Genomic DNA, 12,537 nt, shown 5'->3' on the forward strand with positions numbered 1-12,537 from the left:
ACGTAATATGGAAATTATTTACAGAGGGCACAAGAACCTACAGTGACAGCTTTTTTTTCTCTGGGTGTCATGTGCAAACGTCCGGGTTCTGATGACACTTGAGGGTGTGCTTACCAGCACAGCATCTGATTAGTCACTTAACTTAGCAAGGAATGTCCTGGCACATACCTTATCAAAGCATGTGAATATATTAGCAGAATAACATGTTTATTTCTTACTAAGCATTTCAACACACAGTCTAATGAAACAACTTTGTTTTTGAATGGTGTATAGAATACTAAATGTTATGATACTTTGAGTTGGGCTTCCCTATGAACAGATATCCAATGTGTTTATCTATTGAAATATATTTTACTCTCCTTAAACTGATTCTCTAGCGGGTTTAGTCAGTACATGGACAATATTCAAAAGTGTAATGTTGTCTGTCAGACTTTAACTATTTCTCATTCTTACACTGAAAAAGATTGAAGCTAATATAGTCAACTTTTTTTTCATGCTTAGTAGTATTGCTTTTGTTTTATTTATTATTTCTTGAGACCAGGTGACCAAAAGTATCCTTGAGATCAGTCCATTACAAAGTTTCATGGTGATTAATATTTAACATAGGGAGAAAAAGGATTTTACAGAATAAAATTCCTCCTTAGTCCACCCAGATACAACTGCCACTCATTTAAACTGTGTCATGTGACATAACTCTGTCTCCAATCAGGAATGAAGTTTAGTCTAATAAAAACCATTATATCCTTTTAAAACTTGAAGCTTTCTTTCACTGCATAGTCTCTGGTAGTACATGTGAAATACTTCACTGAATTCAGCTGTCAGCACTCTGGTCATTGTTTTCTGTACTGTCAGAATTATGCTTAAGAAAAATTCTTTATGAATGTTCAAGAAATCCATTTATTTCTGTAACATCCAAACAGGCTAATTGGGATAAAATACACATTAAAATAATTCTTGGGATTTCCTTGTCCTTTAAGGCACACAACAAGAAAGGCATTTTCAACAAACTCAATAAAATTTTAACTGTCATGGAATCATAGAAATGTAGGGCTGAAAGGGACTTTCAGAGGTCATCAAGCCCATCCCTCTGAGGCAGGACCAAGTAAACTTAAATCATCCCTGAAGGGTGTTTGTCCAGCCTGTTGTTAGAAACCTCCAATGATGGGGATTCCACAACCTCCGTTGTAAGCCTATTCCAGAGTTTAACTCCATTATAGTTTTTCCTAATATCTAAGCTAAATCTCCCTTGCTTCAGATTAAGCTCATTACTTCTTGTCACCGCTGATTAATCTTTTGTGGGCCCGGCACCAAACATATTGTTGGCCCTTATGGGAGCATGGCACAGGGAGGTCAGTCCCCAGAGCGAGGGGCCGGCCAGGGACAATGGGGCATGGCATGGTGGGGGCGGACCCGCTCCATCCAGTGCTAGGGCACTGTTTACAAACCAGCAGTCGCCAGACACGCACTGGCCCACCCGGCCCTTTGCCGCCGGTGTGCCCCTTACCTTTGAGGGTGGACCATGCTGCGCCACACAGTAACCCCCCCAGCATCCTCCAGACCCGCTGTGCCCAGCACCCCTACACACACACATGCACAGTGCCCTGCACACCACCACTCCTGCGTAGTGCCCCTCCTCAGCCCCGCCACAACTGCCCAGCGCCCCACACAAAACCCCCACTCTGTAGTGCTCCAATACACACACATCTCCCCAACTGCTAGTGTCCTTCCCCACAGCCCCACCACCACAACTATACAGCGCCTCACACAGACCCTCCTACTGCCTAGCATCCCAAAACACACAAACCTCCCCCACCGCCCTGCGCCTGAGCCTCCTCACAGCCCAGCATCCCCCCCACAGACCCACTCCCCCATGCCCTACCAAGCCAGAGCAGCAGGGATCTCCTCTCCCAGCACACTGGACAGCTGAAACTTGGGAGCACAGAGCATCCCCATCCCCCGGGGCCCCATCCAGCCCTACCTGCCTGGCGCTGATGGTGCCCACAGCGGAGGAGGCATTTCTTTGCATGAGTAGGGAGGAGGCAACTGCCAACTTCCCCAGCCTGCCGCTTCCACAGAGCGGCATGGAGAGGTGGGCCCCGCCCCCAGGGAACCCGAAGTGGACAGTCACTGGCCTGGAGAGGCAGCAGCTGAGGGCTCCTCTCTGCCAGTGCCTGCCTGCCGGTGATTGGGGCAGAGAGGAGCCCTCAGTCAGCTGCCGGCTGAAAAGAACAAGGAGTGGGTGGGGAGGAGCTGGCGGGCGGGGCCGGGGCAGAGGGAAGCTCTGGGCTGGCGAAGAGGTGTGAATGGTGCGAGGGGAGGAGCTGGGGGATGGAGAGGAGCCAGCTGCTCTGGGTGCAGTGCAAGTGGAGTGGGTCGGGCCGGGACCCCTTTTGAGCGTGGGCCCGGCACCATGGTGCCACTGGCGTCATTGTAAACCCGGTACTGCATTAAAATCAAGATATATTATGTCTGCTGCATTCCCCCTAGCCCGGGACAGGCAAACTTTTTGGCCTGAAGGCCACATCAGGTTTCTGAAATCGTATGGAGGGCCAGTTAGGGGAGGCTGTGCCTCCCCAAACAGCTAGGCGTGGCCTGGCCCCTATCCGACCCTCCCCCCTCCACTTCTCACCCCCTGACGGCCCCATCCAACCTCCCCTGTTCCCTGACCACCCCTGGACCTCCTGCCCCAACTGCCCCCCATGGCCCCATCCAATCCCCCTTCTCCTTCCTGACTGCCCCCCCTGTATCCTGCCCTCTGACTGCCCTGACCCCATCCACACCTCCACCCCCTGACCACCACCCCGAACTCCCCTGCCCTCTATCCAATCCCCCCTTCTCCCTGCCCCTTTACTGCACTGCCTGGAGCACCAGTGGCTGGCAGCGCTACAGCCACACCACCCAGAGCACCAGGACAGGCACCCGCGCCGCCCGGCTGGAGCCAGCCACACCACCGCGCAGCACAGAGCACTAGGTTAGGCTGCGGCACTGCAGCTGCACTGTCCGGCAAGAGCTCGCAGTCCTGCCGACCAGAGCATTGCACCGGTGGTCCAGTGAGCTGAGGCTGCGGGGGAAGGGGAACAGCAGGGGAGGGGCTGGGGACTAGCCTCCCATGCAAGGTGCTTAGGGGTCGGGCAGGAGTCCCGTGGGCCCGATGTGGCCCGCGGGCCATAGTTTGCCCACCTCTGCCCTAGTCAGTAGTCCAGTAACTGTGTCAAAGAAGGAAATTAGGTTGGTTTAGCATGATTTGTTCTTGACAAATCCATACTTGCTATTCCTTATAATCCTGTTTTCCTGTACGTGCTTACAAATTGTTTAATAATTTGTTCCAGTATCTTTCCAAATATCAAAATTAAACTGACTGGACTATAGTTCCCTAGGTCCTCTTTATTCCCAGTTTTAAAGATAGGTATTATGTTTTCCCTTCTCCAGTCTATCGGGACTCACCCGTCTTCCAGGAGTTCTCGAAGATAATTGCTAACAGTTCCAAGATTGCTTCAGCAGGTTCCTTAAGTACCCTCAGATGAATTTCATTAGACCCTACTGACTTGAATACATCAAACTTATCTAAATATTCTTTAACCTATTCTTTCCCTATTGTGGCTTGGGTTCCTTTCCTTTTGTTGTTAATATTAATTGGGTTGAGTATCTGGTCACAATTAACCTTTGTAGTGAAGACTAAAACAAAATAGGTATTAAACACTGCAGCCACCTTTATATCCTCAAATATTACTTCTTTCCCACTAAGTAGCAGATTTACACTTTCCTTCATCATGGTCTTGCTCCTAATGTAGTCAAAGAACTACTTCTTATTGCCTTTTATGTCCCTTGCTAGGTCTAACTCATTTTGTGCCTTAGCCTTTCTGATTTTGTCTCTACATGCCTACACTCCTCTTTTGTACCCCTCCTTAGCAATTTGTCCATGTTACCACTTTTTGTAGGATTTCTTTTTGATTTTCAGGTCATTAAAGAGCTCCTAATGGAGCCATATTGGCTTCTTACTCGTCTTGCTGTCTTTCTTTCACATTGGGATAGTTTCCTTTAATGTTGTCTCCTTGAGAAACTGCCATCTCTCCTGAACTTCTGTTTTCCTTAGATTTTTTTATTGCCATAGGACCTTACCTACCAGTTCTCTGAGTTTGTTAAAGTTAGCTTTTTTTGAAGTCCATTGTCCTAATTCTGCTGCTCTTGCTCCTTTCCTTCTTTAGAATCATGAAATCTATCATTTTGTGATCACTTTTATCCAAATTGCCTTCCACCTTCAGATTTGCTTCTAATTCCTCCCTATTGGCCAGAGTCAAGTCTAAAATGGCTGTTCCCTCCCCCCTCTCATTACTTCCTCCACTTTTGGAAACAAAAAGTTGTCCCCAATAAATTTCAATAAGTTTTTGGAAATTGTGTTTTGCTGTATTATTTTTTCCAACAAATGTCTAGATAGTTAAAGTCCTGCACTACTAGCAGGGCTTGTGATTTGGTTATTTCTATTATTTGTACTAGAAATGCCTCATCCACCTCCTCTTCCTCAATTCATGGTCTGTAGTTGCTCCTTTCCCTCATGCAGGGCCAGCTTTAGCAGGTGCGGGGCCCCACGCCAGGACGCGAATTGTCTCGTGCCCCCCCCCTCCCCGACTCCACCCCCTCACTGCCCCATTGGATCCCTCCCCAAATCCCCGCCCTGGCCCCGCCTCTTCCCCAAGCACACTGCATTCCTCCTCCTCACCCCTTCCCTCCCAGGCTTGCGCTGATCAGCTGTATGGCGGCGCAAGCGCTGGAGGGAGGGGGAGAATCAGGACGTGGCTTTTTTTCCCACTCCGCCGGCAGCCCCGGACTTTGCGGGGCCCTCTTAGGTGCGGGGCCCCATTCCGGGGAATCAGCCGAATCGGCTTAAAGCCGGCCCTGCCCTCATGTCCCCCCTATTTTTTTCCCTTTCATCTTTACCTAGAGATTTCAGCTGGTCTGTCTCTCACCACCTCCTGGATCTCAGAACAACTGTACAAAATTTTGACCATGTGATGTATAAAGCAAGTTTATTTCTGCATTATCTTTTTATTTTATGCATTGTAAAGTCCTGGAAAGGCGCACAGAGTAGCTATTGCCTAAATTCAAACTGAGCACCCGCTACTACCATGGACTTCCAGGGGAGGTGCAGGTGCTCAATGCCGCACAGGATTTGGCCTTTAAACAGCAAGGCCACAGGTTACAATTTAATATGCTACATCAGTAATGGGTGTAAGAGTGTTGTCTGTCTGCACTTGGAAACTACTGGACTTCGGGGGCATTTTTAAGTGAAGTCACTTTTAAACACAGTTTTGTCTTTTAAATAAAACAGAATTTTAAGCTGCATCCTCCGGTGTTTCCTTTGAACACTGGCCTAAGACAGATAAATGTAAGGAAAATGTCACCATTGTTGGTTGCAAAAGCACCAACTGAGCCCGACCAATTGCAACACAGGTTTCTTGAAATCTCATGCTGTGGCTGTACAGGAATGGAAGAAGAGATTCCTTGCTTCCACCAGAGTGTCTGGAATCTCATCAGCAGACCACTTTCACATGGTTGACTGCTTGGTTATTAGTCTTTATTTTTGGTAGCAGTGGCAAGTGTTTCCTACTATGAGAAGTTTTTAGCTAACTTTCCAGATGGGATCATTCAGATTTGGATTAATCTGGCAGCTGTAGGTGCAGTTACTAGAGAGGACAAATACAGGAGCTTTTCTGCTTGCATTTCAAATATATCACCCAAAGCAGTTCTGGAGGCTCCTCAGAAAATATTTACTGAACAATTACACTCAGTATGCTGTTTGCTTACTTAGTAATTTTTTTGTTTTTTCCATTGTACAAAGATTCTTTGTGCCAACGATATGCAAGTGTCCTGAGAAACAGAGCTAAATATATCTACATATAGAAACTTCTTAGGCCAAGATTCTGGGTTTTGTCACTTATCTGAAAAAAGCAATGGTTATCATGGTGACAAAATATCTCACCTTTTATCAAATATATGCATGAAACTATTTGTAAAATTAATGCTTTGTGGTTCACATATTCAATACTCCAAATGTAAAATGTACAAGTGAAATATCTTCCCTTAATGCAAAACTGACAGACTTCTTTAGAGGTGTTATGAAAAATGATAAAGGAAAGAAGGGTAGTATTGTGATGGATATTAGTACTGTGGCTTTTCAAATTGTAAGATGATCTTGGCTGGTGTGTTCTAAATAATTTTATAAAAATTCTTGGATTAAACTAAGAGAAACGAAGGAAAGATGGGAGGCTCATGGCAGTATGGGAGCAAAATTAAAGTAACGGAAGTTAGAATGGGAGCTCGTGTTATAAAATAAAACTATAACTTAGCCAAAAAGTGAGTAAGCACAGACATGTTTATAATACATATTTTACTGATTACTATTTCTGTGCTTAAAAACAAAACAAATAAATAATTATACTGATTTTGAAAATGACCCAATTCACTATTGTCTCTGGCACTTACCTTCAGCACATTATTTTAACAAGGGAGTCTTGTAAGTTTTTTGAACCAAAGCCATTTGAAACCCTGTTTAAACATAAAAATATAAATACAACTCACCATGCTGTCTAAGTTGCATTATATGAAAAAGCATTTTTGGTTGGTGTGATGACACCTTTAGGAGACATGGTCGCAGGTATTACAGGTCCCATTTTACTTCACAAAGTCAAAGGCCCAAGCCTGGAGAGAAGTACATTTATGTCTTTTAAACTTTTTTAAAAAAATAATGATAAATGTACTTCAGTTACTGACCAATACATTTAAAAAAAAAAAAAATCTCAGAATCGTACTCTGTTTTCTCATAGACTATGTAATTCGTATTCTCCAAAATCCGGTTCAGGGAACATAAACTTTACATGCACATCAAGCATCATTTATAAACTCTGTTCTTTGATTCAAGGAAAATACAAATTCTGTAGAAGTACAAGTAGAGTTTTTATGATCTCCAAGTCTGATTCAGGGAACTCAGATGCTTTGTGAACACAGTAGGTCAAGCTTGTAAAATGTGGTTACCAACTATAGCTCATATGGAAAAATTTTCCACAGCTTATTTTGGAGGGTTGAACCTACACAGTGCCTTCATTTTGTTTGGAAAGTTTCTAAATCAGAACAGAAAACTTGAAAAAGGCACAGAGAGAGAGAGAGAGAGAGAGAGAGAGAGAGTGTGTGTGTGTGTGTGTGTGTGTGTGTGTGTGTGTGTGTGTGTGTGTGTGTGTGTGTGTGTGTGTGTGTGTGTGTGTGTGTGTTTAAAAAAACATTCCAAATAGGTCTTCTGACAGGAAACTTGGACAGCGTTAGATCTAGCTCTGTGCTAAAGTAACACAGGCTTTTGATGCATTGACTTAAAGTTTGTCAAATCAGCCCTTCATATCATTTGCTTTTTGTGCATTTCATATAAGGGCATAATATTGTATGAGAAGATGAGCCGCCTGAGCAGAGTGGCTTCAGTAAGTCATAGCAATTCAATATTTATCCTAACATTGAAAAGAATCAAGCAGCTAATTAAAGCTTGATTTCTTTTCCGCAGAAAGAACCAGTGCCATTTTTTAAAAAAGACTTTCTTTTTATCTGAGGCAGATGGAACCAAATTACTCTGGTTTTATTCCTAGCAGTTGCAGAGGTGGGGACTATTCCCTTTTAAATCTCGTGGTTCATTATCCCACTGTGTTCTTAAGTTAAATGGTCGCTATCTCTAGCTTAGTTAGACCACAGCATGTACCCCACAGTACCTTAAATTCTGAATAAGTCTTCCCAAGTTCTTCTGGTGTCCAAATAAACATGATCTAACATTGTCATGTTAGCACTGCATGTTATTTTATATGATCACTTGGGCAAATGTAATGTTAAACATATACATCGGGATAGACTGCAATGAGAAATGACAAACTAACTTAACTAGTCAAGGAAGTACAGGTATTGAAATAGAATCACATTTGTGCCAACTGAGGGGAGGAATGCTTCTGGTGCCATGGATAAATACACAGTTTAGAAACTATCAAAGTGGAGTTCACGTGGGACATAAACATAATTTTCATTAAAAGATCTCAAACTCTTTAAAGATCAGTAAATGTTATTCTCATTTTACCTTAAGTTAGACTAAGATAGAAAATTTTTGCAACTTGCTCACTGTCAGATGGTAAACCAGTGGCATAGTTGTCAATGGAATCTAATTGTCTGTCTTACTTCCATCGTGTAAGCATTAAACCAGAATGTTTTTCTTAAGGACAACTTAAAGCAAACTGTTATCTTACAAATACCAAGCAGCTGGTATATTAACATGCTGATGCTTTTTCAAGCACTTCAGGTTATCAGTCCAGAGTTAGACCTTGACTTTGATCCTGTGGCATGTTAGACACTTTCTTTCATCTGGAATTTCCCCGGTTGCACCTAAAATAAGTTAAATATCCAATCAGGAAGCTGGACCTCCCTCCCGCCCCACTTGCTCCAAACACTAGCAGCGGTGAGCCATGTTCGTTTGCCTTGGCAAACTGGCGTGTTTATGATCTGAGTTAAACACAGGCATTAGTACTGTCTAGCTGCATATCTCTTATTTACCTTAGAAATTCTGCATGATTGAATGACTCCTCACTTCCTGATCTGGCTTACATATAGCATTGTCTTCTAGTGGCCTCCAGTATCCTCAATGGGTAAACTGCTGTTTGCCTCTCATGCAGGAATATATCAGGTTTGATAGTTGTATTGGAATATACAATGTGCCAACAGTAGCTTGAACACTTTTTTCAGGTCTGTATAATAACTTCTCATGCAATTTGTCTAGACACTTGAAATATTTTAAGGTTATCAAACTTTCCGTCTCTAAACTAGTGAGCCTTTGAGCAATGTTACTTGTTACCTCAAGCTAATTTCAAGGATGTAGTACAGGATTCATGAGTCACATCTTTGAAGTGTATACGCTGTTGCCTTAACAAAAGACAGCATATATGTTACATGTTTATCTATTGCAGAGATTGGCAACCTTTGGCACGCAGCTGCCGTGCTGAAGGTTGCCAATCCCTGATCTATTGGTTTGGAATTTTCCTGCTCTATAATAGGAGTGCCCATCTTTCAAAAATATACACGTACATAGGCCAATCAGTTACCGCAAGATAAAATCAAATAAGCCAGTAACAGCATCAATATGACAGAGTAATTTTCCACGAGCGTCTCACACGACTACTCCCCTCTATCCATCACCCATCTTTTTTACAGATGAGGGAGAAAACTAATCAACTCGGGCAGTTACGGATCGACGGGTAAAGCACATTCCAAAATCTCAAATTCCCTGCTTGCTGAGTGAAATACCCTCTTACTGCCTTAATCAGGCAGGGAATGTGAGAAGCCCAGAGTGCATGCTGGAAGGATGGGGCTGTGACTTCCCACTCCCCCTTTGGTCTTTTGCTTAGCTTTTGGCTGGAGCAGGAGGTGATGCGGCCAGTGAATTGGCTTCCAGGTGTCCCTTCACTGCCTATTTAAGCTAGCCTAGGCTTTTCAAATGCCTCTTGCCCTCCAATTAGCTGCCCTGGCCTCCTTCCCCTTTGTTATAGCTTAGGAGCAGTCCCTTTTATGTTGCTAGGAGTCTGACTGACTGCCTGTTTTCTAGGGCTCAAGAAGGAATTTTTCCCTTTGAGGCCACATTGGCAAGTAGTTCAGTGGGTTTTTTTTATCTATCTTCCTCACAACCTCCTGGATGTACAGTTAATTGAAAACAATAGGTTATTGAAAGGTTTATATAATGAAGGTAGGACTACTGACTCATCACAACTTCTGGCCTGTGCCCAATGCATGTAAAGGCTAAAAGCACCAGCTCCCAGAGGTCAATGGGACTCAGGATTTCGCTGTAGGACCTTACACTTATATAAGGGGAGAGCCCCAACATTTTTGCAGATTGAGGTCTCTTCACCACCAGTTTTGTGGCCTCTACTCCCCTCCCACACCCCTTACACAGGGATGGGGAGAGAGAGGTTTTATAATTAACCTGAGTCTGTGGGGTAGGTCAGGGAGTGTCTACCCCAAGTTATTGTTTTGTTTGTGAGGTTGGAGCCCTGGAACCTGCACTGGAACCTATTAAAATGCCTGGTATGTAAGAGTGAGGAGTGGGCATTGTAGTGCCAATCCCAGTGTATAATTAATAAAGTTGCAGCCTGCTGATTAAACCCATCCCATGTGTCTGTCATTTATTCGCCTGCCTGGCCCGGTCAGTGATTTATAATTCATGTACCGTATATACTTGTTCATTAGCCCGTTCGTTTATAAGCCAACCCCCCAAAATGGATAGGTAAAAATAGCAAAAACTGTATGACCCTTTCATAAGCCAACCCTATATTTCAGGGGTTGGAAAACTTTGGCTCCCGGCCCATCAGGGTGAGCCGCTGGCAGGTTGGGATGTTTTGTTTACTTTGAGCATCTGCAGGCATGGAGCCCCTCAGCTCCCTGTGGCTGCGGTTCGCTGTTTCCAGCCAATGGGAACTGCAGGAAGTGGCCACTTCCTGCAGTTCCCATTGGCTGGGAACGGTGAACTGTGGCCACAGGGAGCTGAGGGGCTCCATGCCTGCAGACACTCCAGGTAAACAAAACTACAATGTATTAGATCAAGGATCAGCAACCTTTCGCAAGTGGCCCGCCAGGGTAAGCACCCTGGCAGGCCGGGCCACTTTGTTTATCTGCCGCATCCGCAGGTTCGGCCAATCGCGGCTCCCACTGGCCGCAGTTCGCCACACCAGGGCAATGGGGGCGGCAGGAAGCAGCATGGGCCGAGGGATGTGCTGGCCGCCGCTTCCTGACGCCCCCATTGGCCTGGAGCGGCGAACCGCAGCCAATGAGAGCCACGATCGGCCGAACCGGTGGACGCGGTAGGTAAACAAACTGGCCCGGCCCGCCAGGGTGCTTACCCTGGTGGGCCGCATGCCAAAGGTTGCCGAGCCCTGTATTAGATATTCAATATAATGATTCCATAGAGTTTAAAATCATCAAATTTTAGTGTAGACCCGTTTATAAGCCGACCCCTGCTCTTTGATGCATCATTTTTTTACCAATAATATTCAGCTTATGAACGAGTATATACGGTAATTAGCCTGAGTTGCAGATAATGGTGGGTAAAGTGGTATATATGTACAGTTTATAGACTTCAGGATATATAGAAAATGGGCTTTGTGAGAAAAAAGCTCTTACGGTTTCACACAACAGGAAATAATGTCTTGAAAATATGAATGGCACTGAATTCCTTTGACCAGTTGCTAAATTAATTTCTCAATGTTATTCAAGGTGATTCTTCCCCCTCTCCCTCTCCTCCCTCCCCCACCCCCATTTGTTTCCAATGCCAACAAAGTCCCAGGAAAATTGAGTTTTTCACCCTTAATGGTAAGGACTCCTGGCACTCTATCTAGATCCTCTCTCACTTTGTCACATACATTCGCTATGATATTTGTATCTGAGGAAGATGTGCTCCTTTGACACATCTAGGAATGTGATTGTTTGCTTTTTACTCTCTGAAGTGTTTTCTGACTCTCATATTCTTTCTACAGCTTATATGCAAAAACCAGAGTGGAAAAAATTCTTGTGCTCTGTGTTTCACAAAAATGGGCTAGCATGGGTGCCTCATGGAGAGACACTAACTACACATAAAGACAATCCATGGCTTACAAATCAGGTGTTGGTGTCTACTGACAGCCATGCCTCCACCGTGTTCCATTTTTGTATGTTTCCTTAACAAAAACGTGACTTGTGTGCTTTGCTCGGAGGACTAAATATTTGTTGCATGTGTTTTAACTCTGTTTTCTGTGAATGTTTTAATATTGCATATATGATTTTTGCCATCCAACCTGAATGCATCTTTTCTAAATGTTTAGCTCATGTTTTTTAAACCAGTTTTAAAAATGAGGTTATTTCCTCCAGGTATGGAGAAGGAACACAACTTGTAGAATTCCATTTGGAGATGAGAATTTTTCATTACAGCTTATTTTGGCTGGCTCTCTAAAGAGTTTCATGAACTGTTGTATAGAATGTTTTTCATTTGCTATTATGCAAAATATCCTGCTTTCAGAGAATTAAGCAAAAGTGCACTGGTCTAACTGCTAGACAAGGATGCTTCTATCTGATTATTCCTCTAGCTATATATAAACAGATTTTTTTGGTATACAATTTATGTCAAATTTTAAATGTAATAAAGTAAAAAAAGACGACCTTTAAAACTGGTTTATGAAAAAACAGTAATTGTGTATACTCAAACCCAATGGACGCATTTGTAAGTGTGAATATATTGTGATAGACCCAGGCCAGTAGTGGTGGGTTGGGGGGAACCCGGGCCCGCCCTCTACTCCGGGTTCCGGCCCAGGGACCCTAATGGTAGCAGCTGTTGGCAGCCAACATTTCACTGCCAGAGTTGCTACATTTCCCCGGGCCACTTTCCCACAGCTCTCCTGCTTCTCCCTTCTTCACCCTTACCTTAGGGCTCCCTTATCAATAACTTGAGGGTGTCTTCATTAACCAGCCCTTCAGCCACACTTCCTCTCCTCTGGCTCCCTG

General features: G+C 44.2%; 1 protein-coding gene and 1 long non-coding RNA gene across 12 annotated transcripts in view; one reads left to right on the forward strand and one right to left on the reverse strand.

Annotated features, from left to right (window-relative positions):
- The window catches only part of RETREG1 (reticulophagy regulator 1), a 136,897-nt gene that overhangs the window by 54,883 nt on the left and 69,477 nt on the right, over nucleotides 1-12,537 (forward strand). The window lies entirely within an intron of this gene.
- LOC128831479 (uncharacterized) overlaps nucleotides 1-12,537 on the reverse strand; it is a 52,012-nt gene that overhangs the window by 6,509 nt on the left and 32,966 nt on the right. For 7 of the 10 annotated variants that reach the window (XR_008443807.1, XR_008443808.1, XR_008443804.1 and 4 more), the window contains one exon: nucleotides 6,577-6,696. The exons of 1 other annotated variant lie outside the window; for it this stretch is intronic. This is a non-coding gene — a long non-coding RNA (uncharacterized LOC128831479). Of the gene's footprint in view, nucleotides 1-6,480; nucleotides 6,544-6,576; nucleotides 6,697-7,745; nucleotides 7,883-12,537 lie in introns of all 10 variants that reach the window. 2 more of the 10 variants (XR_008443805.1, XR_008443806.1) reach the window with 2 other exon arrangements.

Source organism: Malaclemys terrapin, chromosome 2, assembly GCF_027887155.1.
Source record: "Malaclemys terrapin pileata isolate rMalTer1 chromosome 2, rMalTer1.hap1, whole genome shotgun sequence".
NCBI classification, from domain to species: domain Eukaryota; kingdom Metazoa; phylum Chordata; order Testudines; family Emydidae; genus Malaclemys; species Malaclemys terrapin.